At 32.6% G+C, this 13,549-nt stretch overlaps 1 protein-coding gene across 2 annotated transcripts in view; it reads right to left on the bottom strand.

Annotated features, from left to right (window-relative positions):
* LOC114348778 (uncharacterized) overlaps positions 1-13,549 on the bottom strand; it is an 882,222-nt gene that overhangs the window by 96,238 nt on the left and 772,435 nt on the right. For both annotated transcript variants that reach the window (XM_028299269.2, XM_050657193.1), the window contains exon 3: positions 11,157-11,295. The gene's annotated coding sequence lies outside the window, so the exon portion shown is untranslated. The remainder of the gene's footprint in view (positions 1-11,156; positions 11,296-13,549) is intronic.

Genomic DNA, 13,549 nt, shown 5'->3' on the forward strand with positions numbered 1-13,549 from the left:
TCATTAAAAAATAATCAGTTTAATTTTTATTTCTGTAGCTTTCTATTGGTCAAAATCTCCTATGAATGAAATAATCTATCAAATACACTATAATATCAATAATATTTAATCAACAACTCAAAGTTATCCCGATGCCATGTCAAATATTTAAAATTGTCACTGATTGTCACTGTCTGACTGACAATATGCTGACAATATTCTATTCGACTGAGTGCGTTGTAAGACAAAGATAGATTTGGAAAATATTACCACGGACATTGTGTTCATTTTTTTCGAATCCTGAAAAAACCAATAAAAATGTTGGAAAAATTTAAACGCAGATTGAAAGACAAAATTATTACCGAGGGCCGATAGTCCCTTAGAATATATAAAAAGTTTATTTTGAATGAGATATTTGAAATTAAAAATCACACTAAATTTTCTCTTATGGTGTATTCCACGAATATACGTCTGTTTTGGATTATCGCGACAACGAATATTTTAGTGTGCAACATAAGAAATACGAAAGTATTTTGCGCTAATAATTACTCCAATAAACAACAATATAATTTGCAATTTACTTTAGTTCTTCATATTTTGCACAGTAAAATATTCGTTGTCGCGATAATCCAAAACAGACGTATATTCATTGAATGGGGTATAGTTTTACACCATATAGTTAGTACACCTGTAACTTATTAAAATAAACATTATAATATTTGTCAGGGATTTTCGGCCCTCGCTAATAACGTAATCATTCATTTTGCGTTTAAATTTTTTAAAAATACTTATTCGTTTTCTCAGGATTCGAAAAAAATAAATCCCCATTTGAATAGCATTGCAGCCGAAAATTCTTTCTGTAATTTCTGTAATTTCTCATAGCCTCTTTTAGGCTTGTCTGATAAACCAAGCAGAAAATGAGAAAATTTATGAAAAACATGGCTAGTTGTTAACGTACCTAACTTTTTTATTATCCAACGTAAGCAAATTAATAAAAACGACAATGTTAATAAAGCCTAGGGCTATAATCGAGTTATAATTTCAATATTTTATACGTGCTAGAATATTCCACAAGGAGTTAAATCTTAAATGGAAAAACACAGTATGATTTGTTACACCCGGTATAAAATTAAATTTATATGTCTAGTAATAATATTACATCGATTTTTTTAACTATTAAGACTATACCGTACTAAAAAAATTACACTTTTATAAAAATGTAATGTAAAATGTAAAATGCTGGTTAGTCTTAGGATTAGGTGCATTGTTAATTTAATAAATAATAAAAAAAACTTAAAAAAAAAGAACTTTTTTATAATAAAACGTTTCTATTATTAGTAGGAGAGAATATAAAATAATTTGACGATATAAAATGCCTCAAATTTCAAAAATTACACTATAATAAAAAAGTACTTTTTATAATAGCACGGTTTTGTTATATACAGGACACAACATGTTTCGAAAGAATAAAATATGCATTATTAGTAGGTGAATTAACTGTTAAAATTATAATTCCAAAAATTACACTAGTATAAAAAAGTACTTTTGGTTATTATACCACTGTTGTTTAAAATGGTATATATAATATTTATTATAATATATACCATATAATATTATATATAATATAATAATTAACTTATAAAATATGAATTTTAATTATATCAACTTTTAACTATGTATTAAAAAAATTAAAGAAAGATACGCAACCGATTTATCCATTCAGGGTGCTTGATTAGTGGGGAAAAGCTCCGTAGATCCATTATAGTAATAGATAGCAATAAAAGTTAATGACAAAAATTGTAGCCAACTTTCATTACATATTGATAATCAGTTATCGTAAATTGTCAGGTATAGACAATTCAGTCATGGCTTACCTAAAATTTGGAATGATTTAGACCCGTAATTAATAATTTGCTCTGAAAAATGAAAATATCTCAAAAACTAATAAATTTAGAGATAGGGAAAGTTATATATAAATTAAAGTAAGGTAGTAGTACTTTTCGATAGTGATATAAATTACAGGGTGTTTCTTTAAAATTACTGAGAAAATAATGTACTTGCTTTTTGACTCACCCTGTATTCAATATAAAGAAAATCAGGAATATCAATCATTTATGAAAATTTTGACAATAAGTAAAAAAATATGGCATCAATAAACTATTGCCGTTGTGCTTGTTTTTATTTATACAGGGAGCTGAACTTGTTACGGTTTTCATATAAAATTTGTTATAACTTTGTAAATACCCTGTATAACCTACCAAACATTTATATTTTTGTAATGGAGAAGTTAAGAAGATTTTGAATATAAAATAAAATACAGGGTGTTCCATTTAAAAAAAAATTAGTTTGATCTGCCACTATGTTATTGAACACCCTGTAAAATTCTAACTAATTTTGTAATGTGAAGCTCAAAGTTGGCTACAATTTTTGTTAGTAACTTTTATCGCTATCCATTACTATAACGGATCTACGGAGCTTTAACCTACTAATCAATCACTCTGTATAACCTCTTCAGTCCCAAGAAAAAAGTTTTTATTATTTTAACAATATTTTCTATTTTCTCTCCTTATTTGTGAAAAAAATAAACGAAAATCTATAAAAACTATAATAAACTTATTTGACAAACATAATATGACATGTCCAGCATAATGTACATTAGGACCTAGCTTTCATATAATTTAAGCATGAAACTGAAAAAACATTCTGGTTCAGGAGAAATACACATATATATTTTGCATTCTGTACCAAAGAATCTCGTCTTATTAGTTCATCCAAGAGGTTTAGGCAACGCGATAAGAATTTCTATTGCTGACACAGCATATTGGCAAATGGTCATGGCATCTATAGGCGGTAACTGAAAAACTGTAGAGCTTTTTACAGGAATTATGGGCACCTCATCTTCAGATGTCTCCGGTTTTCTTAAAATAGACGCACTAGCTTGTCTCCCACTTGCAGGCTTACCACCTAGAGCTAGTAATCTTCCAACATACAACTTAAATTCCTGAAAATCCATTTCTAGTCCATTCTTTCACGGTTTTTGCTCTAAATTTTAAAGAATCGCTTTGATTGACATGAAATTTGGCATATATATAGAATGTAGAATGTAGAATGTAGAAAATGGGGCGGCCAATAGAGCCTGATACACTGCGACCTTAGTAGATCTATTGTGTTTCCCCTTTCTTTTAAAGCACTTCATCTAGCTTGGTCCTCTTAATGAGACTTAACAGCCTTGATAGTGACCTTTTCATGTAGCCTGGTGCTTCCGGTTTTTCCTCACCGAGTTCTAGAAACCGCACTCGTGCGAGACCTTCGCAATGACACAGAACGTGTAGAGCGGTTTCCTCTTCTTCCAGACAGAACCGACAGGTGTCCTCTTCTGTCAGGCCTATGAGACTCAAGTGTCTATTGAGTCTACAGTGTTCAGTCAGCAGACCCACTATCATTCTGACAGTGCTTCGACTGCGCGAAAGTAAGTCTGTTGTAAATTTAGCCGAATGTCCTTTGATGAACTGTTTGGCCTGCCTCTGTCCTGGGGAGTTGTTCCACCATTCAAGAGACCTCTGTTGCGCCCATTTTTGTATAGCTGCTCTTTTTATCGTATTTGCGATTCCAAAGACGGGTTCCGGACCAACCAGTGGCGTAGATGCGCCTTCTCGGGCCAATTCATCGGCCTTCTCGTTGCCACGATAACCCTTATGTCCCGGCACCCAGGCAAGTGTCAATCTGTTTCGACTTCCCACCTGAGAGAGGACACTCAAACAGTTCCATACCAGCCATGAATCGACCTGTACCGAACTGAGAGCCTTCAGAGCCGCTTGACTATCCGAATAGATAACGATGGAGTCGTTATCTAGATTCCGACTGATTAGTTCCATAGCGCACCTTTGTATAGCAGCTACTTCGGCTTGAAATACGGTCGCATATGTCCCTAGACATACCCGGACTTCCGTCCTTGGTTTTAAGCCATATATTCCAGCCCCTGTACCTATATCGGTTTTGGAGCCGTCCGTATACCATATTGAGTTTGCCGTTATCGGCTGGCATATATATATAGCTTACATGTCAAAGAAAAAAGTGATATTTTGCCGATGTGTGCTTTTGCCCTGGGGGTGAAAAGATATATGTCCAAAATAAGTCCGGAAATGGGTAAACTGACTAATTTTAAGTAACTTTTGTTCTATAGAGCTTTTTCGCCAAGTCAACAGTTTTCGAGTTATTTGCAAGTAAATATGTTAATTTTTCAACAAAATAACCACATTTCAGACGGTTTTTCGCAAATACCTCAAAATTAAGTATTTTGTCGAAAAAACGTTCTTAGGAAAAATATAGCCTGTAAAAAAGTAAAAAAAATGGTGTACGCTTTAGGTCTCTGGATCTCGTAGAACCAGAGTTAAAGCCAATGAAAAATAGATTCATATTCACCAAATTTCAAATAGAATATTTCGACGTGAAATATCCAAAAAATTAAGTACTTCTTGGGGAAAACCTATTATAATTTTTTTAAAGTGTTTAAAAAGAGCTTTATTTCTGTTTTTACAAAAATTTCTAGCATTAAATTTAAGCCAGTTACGCTCAAAATAAAGTTGGTCCCTTTTGTTTTTGCAAAAAAAAATCGGGAAGACCACCCCCTAATTAGCAACTTAATTAGCAAATTAATCGTTACCGCTTCACAAATTATTTTATTTATGTTGTGTTTATATGATCTGTAAGTTTCATCGATTCAAAGTGCTTATTTTTTAAAAAATTTGGTTTCAAAGTACCTAAAATTTTTAAAAATTTAAATTTTGAAAAATATGTTTTTTTTTCAAAATAACTTAAAAATTGTTAGAGATACCAAAAATATCGAAAAACAAAAAAAGTTAGATTTGCTTTTCTGAATATCATGTATTTTTTTGTTTTTCTGTTGGACAAAAATTGATTAAGATTTGGTGTTTCTAAATTTGCATACATTCGTGATCAGTGACTGGTTTAAGCCCTTTTAACTACAACCCTTTCAATAATAAGGACTTTGAACCTATGAAACTTACAGATCATATAAACAATATATACAGGAGTCAAGAAACTTATGAAGTCGTAACGAAGTTCATTTAAGATACTAATTAGTGGGTGATTTTCTCGATTTTTTTACCAAAACCAAAAGGGACTAACTTTATTTTGAGCGCAACTTGTATAATTTTGATGCTAGAAATTTTTTTTATAAAACAAAATGAAGCTTTTTTTTAAACACTTTAAATAAGTTGTAATGAGTTTTCCCCGAAATGTGCTTCATTTTTGGTTATTTCACGTTAAAGTATTTCATTTGGAATTTGACGAATATGAACCTATTTTTCATTAGCTATAACTCTGCTTCTACTAGGTGTAGAGACGTGATGTATACACCATTGTTTTAAATTTTTTACAGGCTATATTTTTGCTACGAATTTCTTTTCGACAAAATACTTACTATTTGAGTTATTTGCGAAAAACCGTCTAAAAGCGTGGTTATTTTGTTGAAAAAATGAACATATTCACTGCCAAATAACTAGAAAAGTATTGACTTAATGAAAAAACTCTATAGAACAAAAGTTACTTAAAATTAGCCAGTTTATCCATTTCCTGACTTTCTTTGGACGAAAATTTTTTCACCCCCAAGAGGGGTGAAAACCACCCCCAGGGCAAAAGCACATATCGGCACAATATCACTTTGTTTCTTTGACTTGTTAGCTATGTGTATGCCAAATTTCATGTCAATCCAAGCGGTTCTTTACAATTTAGAGATTTTGCAATATTTTACCGTTAAAGAACGGACTATTCCTTTGATCATTATCGCTATCTTCACTGACGAAAAAATCGTTATCTGTCAAAATAGCCTCCAATGCACTTTCCATCAATATCCTTTTATTATCTGTAAATAAACTTAAAAAATGTGAGTATGGTAACATTTGGCTAACTAAGTCCCAATGTTCAAAATGCTGGACAAAAAGTTTAGAGGACAGCTAACGTGTCCAGTTGTAATTATTTTCAATTATATATTTACCACAAATACGTCCAATCATCAAGTAACATACAGTAAAAACAATCAATACTTTAAAGTACAGAAAAACACTACAACTTACTGTATTTTTGTGGAGCCGCCATCATAACTTAAAAAGTTTCATCACATGTAACAACAAACTACCGAGGTAGGCGCTGTTGTCGAATTTTTCAAATGAGTAAATTTGACTGATAAATAGGAAGTCCAATATGCTGCAATATAGGACGCAGCGATTCCCAACCCGAATAGTCACCGTCTAATAAATTAGTAAACATTGTCCAGCCGGCTGGACCTATGGACTGAGGAGGATAATAGCAGTTAAATATTGCATTGTTAGCTAGTTCAAAGCTATTCTGAAAATTCTTCAGGTACCTACGTAGCAGAACTATTTTTAAAATGGATTACAAAATTTGCGGAGTCCGTGACACCAACCAAGCCAAGTATATAAAACGTTTTAAAATAATTCAAATCGGACAACAGTTTTAGGAAATTCGAGACATCTAATATATCTCGTTTTTAAAGTGTTCCATTAATTTTTCTGCTTAGAGTATTAATACTAAACTGGGTATAATATAGTAAGTTATAGGCATAATCCATATTAAATAAAATTACATCTAATCGAATGGAATCGAATTGAATCGAATTGAATCGAACCAAATATAATCGAATCTATAAGAAGTATTCACATCTGTCGGCATTCTGAAAATGCCACGCTCTATTTAAAACCGGTGTGATATTTATTTAGTTTGGATCGACATTTAATATCGGATAAAAATAAAACAATACAATCATCATAAAGGTAACTTCCGAGGCTAATAATATAATACAAGAAAAGATTCATATTTCTCCACAAGTCTCGCATACACAGAACGTATAAAAATAGAGTGCATAATAAAATTCCAATTTAATTCTGCTTCCATCGCTTTACTCTAATCTCAAGGAATAGCGCCCTTACACGTATTGGTATAGGCGGAAAATTTTGGGCCAACGCTTTTTAAATGAATTAATTTTTTTCGAATCCTGAGAAAACTAATAAGTATATTTTTGAAAAATTTAAAAGCAGAATGAAAGATCATATTATTACCGAGGGCCCAAAAGTCCCTGAAAACTTCTATAATAGTAGGGGAGGAAAGTATGCTAAATTTGCAGTCACTCGAGCGCTTTGACGACCTATTGGGTTGTGATTATTAGGTCCTAAAACCAAAAAAAGTTAAGTAAAATTTTCCATTTTAGTGGGGACTTTCCATTTTTTCATTTAATTTTCCATTTCTAACAATGGTTTTGCTGATAAAAGTTGCTGATTTTTACATAAAGAATCCAAATCTGCACTAAAAATGTGGGGCTCCTGTTTAGTACCGTTCGATAGATTTTTCAAAAATATTGAATAAGTTTATTTTGCGAAATATCGTTTGATTTGTAATTAAAATTTTAAATTTACTCCCACCCCTCTCCCTGGAGGGTCATGTTTGGTGTCATTCGATAGATTTTTGAAAAATATTGAACATGTATTTTTTGTTTTTCAATATAACGTTCATTTCGCGAAATATTCGCTTTTTTTTGTAAAAATTTTTGACCCTCCCATTTCCTTACGCTCCCGCTTAATTAGTCAGATTTTGAAATATACACTCTTTTGCATGTACTTAACTTACCTTATCTTAATCTGATAATTTCGAGTATTTTTAGGGATATATTTTTTTGTTCGTGCTCCTCTTAACGAACGCCCCTGTGTTAAGGGCCAAATGGTAGAGGTATTCTTTTTCTCATGATCATCTTTCAGTGCGTCACAATTTTTCGATTTCATTCTAACGCATTAAATTGTATGTGACAGAAAAAACGGCACGTCCGTGATTACAGACATTTACAACATTTATTCTAGTTATTCTAGTTGTCGATAGATGGCGCCATAATAAAAAAAATATTTTTTTTTAATTAGATTTATTATAAATATAATCTGTATAATTTATAAGACTATACAAATCAAAGAAAATACTATTTTATAAATGCAAGAAACACATTTGATTTGTTTTTATCCCAAATTGAAAATAAAATATGACAACTGTCAGATTTAACTAAAATGTCATGTTAGAATAAATGTCATAAATGTGTATTATCACGGACTTACCCTTTTTCCTATCATTTGTTACGCACTGAAAAATGCTCATGAAAAGGACAATACGACTGCAGGATACCAGGTTTCTGCCCATATGATAATCTGACGCCCTCGAGTAACTGCAAAAATCCCCGCTGAGGCTCCTCTACCATAATGTTTAAATTAATAAGTTAGAGGGTGAAAAATGAGTAAATTTAGTGTGATTTTTAATTTCAAATATCTCATTCAAAAGAAACTTTTTGTTTATTCTAAGGGACTTTCGGCCCTTGATAACATTGTAGTCTTTCATTCTGCGTTTAAATTTTTCAAAAATATTTATCAGTTTTCTCAGGATAAAAAAAAATTAATGCATTTTAAAAGAGCGGGTCCGAAATTTCGCGCCTACGCTCTTAAGTTTCAAGTTTACGTTGAAAAATTTATTTTATATCGACAATTTATTTTTAGGGTAAGTAATATACATTTAATTTTGTTATAGGCCTGTATCCCGCGTACCAAAAAAAGGGTATTTACTCTTAGGGTAAGTAACATACATTTAATTTCGTTATAGGTCTGGATCCCGCGTACCAAAAAAAAGTTGATTAATAGCAAGCTGAAAATTTGTTAATAGCTTAACAGTGTCTAGTCGGACACACTTTGATGTATGGGAACACTGAAACAGGGGAAGTTTTAATTGTGGAATAGGTTAAAAATTTGGAACGTCATACTACGAAAACGTCGCATGTATTTTGTCGGACAGAACTTCTAATTGATTTGTTATACTTTCATTAAACTCTCATGCAAAAATCAGAGTGGTATTTGTCACCAACTGGGTATTTTAATAAGTCCGACAGGTGGAAGATGTCAAATATGACAGGAATTATGTTAGGTCAGGAATTAGGTTTGGGGTTGCCTGTCACCTAGGGTAATATACGATGAGTGACGTCATCAGCTGAGTACTATCGATATTAAACAACTGTATTTACCAACCAATAAAGTACTGATGGATAAATAAGTATATTCCTGCTGACCAACGCCATACCAAGGGCTAATACCACCCTACATCCTTGTAATAGGCGTGATATTTATTTAGTTTGGGTCAACGTTTAATATCAAATAAAAATTAAACAATAAAATTATCGTAAAGGTAATTTCCGAGGCTAATGTAATACAAGAAAAGATTCATTTCTCCACAAGTCTCAAAACATACACAGAACGTATAAAAATAGAGTGCGTAATAAAATTCCAATTTAATTCTGCTTCCAGCGCTTTACTCTAATCTCAAGGAATAGCGCCATTACACATACTGATGATAAAATGCATTTTTACGATATTGCACAAATACTCGCAACATCTTGCAACTGGCTATCAACTTTACTAGATTATTTTTACTTAATCACTTACGACTTTTTTATAAGAATCTTTTGACGTGTTATAAAAATGTGTTAAACGTTTTTAAGTTTATATCTGATCTTATTCAGTTAATAAAATAAATTGAGCCTCAAAATTGACAAATAAAAACATTATATGAAATGGCTCATTAAAAATTGATATTATGCTTAGACATCCATTCTTCTTCTTATAGTAATTAGGCAAGTACATGAAGTACTTAACCTACCGCAGTAAGATGGATGGCTTTGCAACTTTTTGCATTCGATTGGGGAAAGCGTCAGGAAAGTTTGTAAATAAAATTCATGGTGGTAAACTAAAATTGTATTTTGTGGAGAAGGAGAAAGCAGCTCGAAAGTACATAAAAACTGAAAAATTTGCAACTTGGAAAATATCGGCAGAAATTTTGATACTCGGTGTTTCCGAGGACGTTGATCACAATGATAATGAAGATGGTCCTTCAAGGTAGGTAAACACGAATGTGTTAAAGAAGATAGTCCTCGAGCTACCTGGTGTTCAGGTTGGACCTCGTCTCCTAGAGTTTGATGTTATTTTTATTCGAAATCAATTAACAGTCATTACTTGGGGGTTTCATTTAATCAAATATTCAGTTGGCTGAAACGTATCGGTGTAGGATGTATTTTACCTATCTCATGGCTATTTCCAAAAATGAAAATGTGTCGCTGATTTGAAAATTCTACTACCCTAGAGTTTGATGTTATTTTTATCCCTTTTACCCTCGTCTCCTAGAGTTTGATGTTATTTTTATTCGAAATCAATTAACAGTCATTACTTGGGGGGGTTCATTTAATCAAATATTCAGTTGGCTGAAACGTATCGGTGTAGGATGTATTTTACCTATCTCATGGCTATTTCCAAAAATGAAAATGTGTCGCCGATTTGAAAATTCTGCTACCGGTAGATGCGTTATCAGTAAGTGGATTCAAGCCGCACAAGACAGAGTTAGATGGAAAAGCTTAGGGAGACTTATGTTCAGCAGTAGACGGGTACAGATTGATGATGATTATGATGATCATGATGGCTGTGCTCCAAATAGCATAATTACCTACCTAGTTACATAATATTTATTATATAACCTATAAGTTATTGAGGCAGCGACTCTGACTAAAGTGAAGATGAAAAAAGTGCAAGTTTTTGATATGTTTCCAAATCAAAAGATAATGAATTTTGACTTCGAGTTGATGCAAATATTTATAAATTTGATTTGCCTCGCGTAACTAACATTCAAAATCACCGGCCGTTTCAGCGTTGTTTCTGAAAGAACGGTTCATTCTATATAAAAAGTGCTAATAAATATTTTTGTTTGACATTCTTTAGCTACATTTCTTGTTTGAAATATTTTTTTCTACGGCTTTCAGATCATTGGGAATTCGTTTTTATCTGTTTTCCACCTCCGTATAATGCCATCTAAGCACACAATTTTTGTTACAGGAATAAATAACTAACTAAAATCTTGAAAATCGGGGTACAAATAAGAAAGTTGTAGATTGTCAAACTTAATCAAAAATTTTGGGTGGCGTAATTTTGTGCCGGTGAGTGTATATTCCTACATATTATGATTATTTTTTCTTTTTTTTTGTAACTATACATTTAGGAATTTTTTCAAGTAAAATAAAATATAAACCAACTGATCAATCAAGTTAAAAAATAAAACAAGATTCGACTTACTTTTTTTAGAGATTGCTGTTCGTCAGTGTAGAGGTCCCGTTAAATTTGGACGTTGTTCTTCTTGGAAATACAAGGGTAGATTCTTGTTATTTTCTTAATAGAGTTCGTTTAAAGCAACTGGGCACGAAAAACCTATTTCCTGAAAGAAAAATGAGCTTTTTAAACGTGTATATTTCTTTTATTCTTTGATTAACAGCATTTTAAAGTAAAATAAATTGGGTTATTTCAGGAGCAATTGTGTATTACTTAAGAAGTAACTAGATATTTCGTTGTGATACTACTAAGCAGTAATTATGTCTTTAAAAAATTAGTAGTCACTAATCTGTATACTAATCTCTATGATACTATTTCTAACTATTTATTATTTTACTACTGAATTCTGTGAGGAAAAAGGCCTCCAAAATCAGGGAGGCCAAATAAAATGATACAGCTGCAAATAGATGAATTAAAGCAAAATAATGACACTTTAAATATGAACAAAATGTTGCAAAAAATAACTAGATCACATAGTGGTCTACTTGACCACTAGCAGTTGGCTCAAGAACAACAGGATATCATTTTGCCATGAACTTCTCAGTCGTCCTCTCCTTCTTTTTTCCCTTTATTCCTCTCCATTCTGCAACCTTGTTTATTCATGTACGGTATGCGGCAAAATAAACAGTACTGAAATTCGTATGCCTCTTTGTATGTGTCATGCGTCGAAAGGTATTGACTGGTTTTTGAATGTCGTTAAAGCGTATATGAATGTCGTGTTAATGTTAGGTACTTCAGGATGGTTCTGAGTTTTGCAGAAAAAAATTGTATCGTTGAGTACTATTTTCGGTCATACCAAAAAGGTCGCAAGGGTCGCAAGGGACGCAAGGAACAGGGCAACTTTTAACGTGACCGGGAAATCTCTTTGAATATTGTGCGAATATTTTTAGTCCAAGTAATGAAGCTTAAAATAGGACAAAATCTCGCAATTTTTACAGAATGGATCGATTTGCTTTGAAGCACGACAAATTAGATAAACATGTGATGTACATAAAACTTAAAAAAAAAAAAAAAAAAAAAAAAAAAAAAAAAAGACAGGCGAGTTTAGGTTTTGTTTTGATGGCAAGAATCTTAATGAAGTTACTCGTCATGACACATATCCTCTCCCCAATATTGACCGAATTTTGTCATTATTGCGTAACGCTAAATATATAAGTTCGATAGATTTGAAAAAAGCTTTTCGGCAGATCCCTCTTGATCCATCTTCGCGAGAAAAAACTGCTTTTGCTGTTGTTGGCCGTGGATCATTTCAATTTACTGTGATGCCTTTTGGTCTTTGTAATAGTGCTCAAACCCAGCAAAGATTAGTAGATCAAATTTTTGGACCAGAATTCGAACCTTTTATTTTTACTTACTTGGATGATATTATTGTTTGTTCTTCCACTGCTGAGGAACACGTTGCCTTGTTAGGACAAGTTCGAGATAAACTAAAGGATGCTAACCTTACGATAAATGTAGACAAATGTGAATTTTTCAAAACAACTTTGAAGTATTTAGGCTATATCGTTGGTGATAACTCTCTTCGGTCGGACCCCGACAAAATTTCCACTATGGTTAATTATCCCCGTCCAACTAACACAACGGAGATTAAACGTTTTATTGGTCTTTGTTCTTGGTATAGACGCATAGCCTAACGAGCTAAACGGCCTGTGGGATTTTTTAAATTTCTAAGCCATAACAACGAATAATGGTCAGTGATGAGGGTAAATTCAACACCATCTACGTAAGGACGAAATTTTTCAACAGCAAACAAAGCTGCAAGGGCCTCTTTCTCGGTGGTTCCATACGAACGTTCTGCTCTTGTCAAAGACCGACTAGCATAGGAAATCACCTTTTCTCCACCGTCTATTTCTTGAGTCAATACAGCTCCTAGACCGGTGTTACTTGCGTCACACTGAATAGTGAAGGGACGAGAATAATCGGGTTGTACTAGAACTGGGGAAGATACTAAAGCTTCCTTTATGGCGATAAAAGCATTCTCAGCTTCTGATGTCCAAACTATAGGTTCTTTCTTTTTCTTTCCTTTCAAAAGATCATTGATAGGGGAAACAAGGGTAGAAAAATCTTTGACGAAGCGTCTATACCAAGAACAAAGACCAATAAAACGTTTAATCTCCGTTGTGTTAGTTGGACGGGGATAATTAACCATAGTGGAAATTTTGTCGGGGTCCGACCGAAGAGAGTTATCACCAACGATATAGCCTAAATACTTCAAAGTTGTTTTGAAAAATTCACATTTGTCTACATTTATCGTAAGGTCAGCATCCTTTAGTTTATCTCGAACTTGTCCTAACAAGGCAACGTGTTCCTCAGCAGTGGAAGAACAAACAATAATATCATCCAAGTAAGTAAAAATAAAA

This window comes from Diabrotica virgifera, chromosome 7 (genome assembly GCF_917563875.1).
Source record: "Diabrotica virgifera virgifera chromosome 7, PGI_DIABVI_V3a".
In the NCBI taxonomy this organism is placed as follows: domain Eukaryota; kingdom Metazoa; phylum Arthropoda; class Insecta; order Coleoptera; family Chrysomelidae; genus Diabrotica; species Diabrotica virgifera.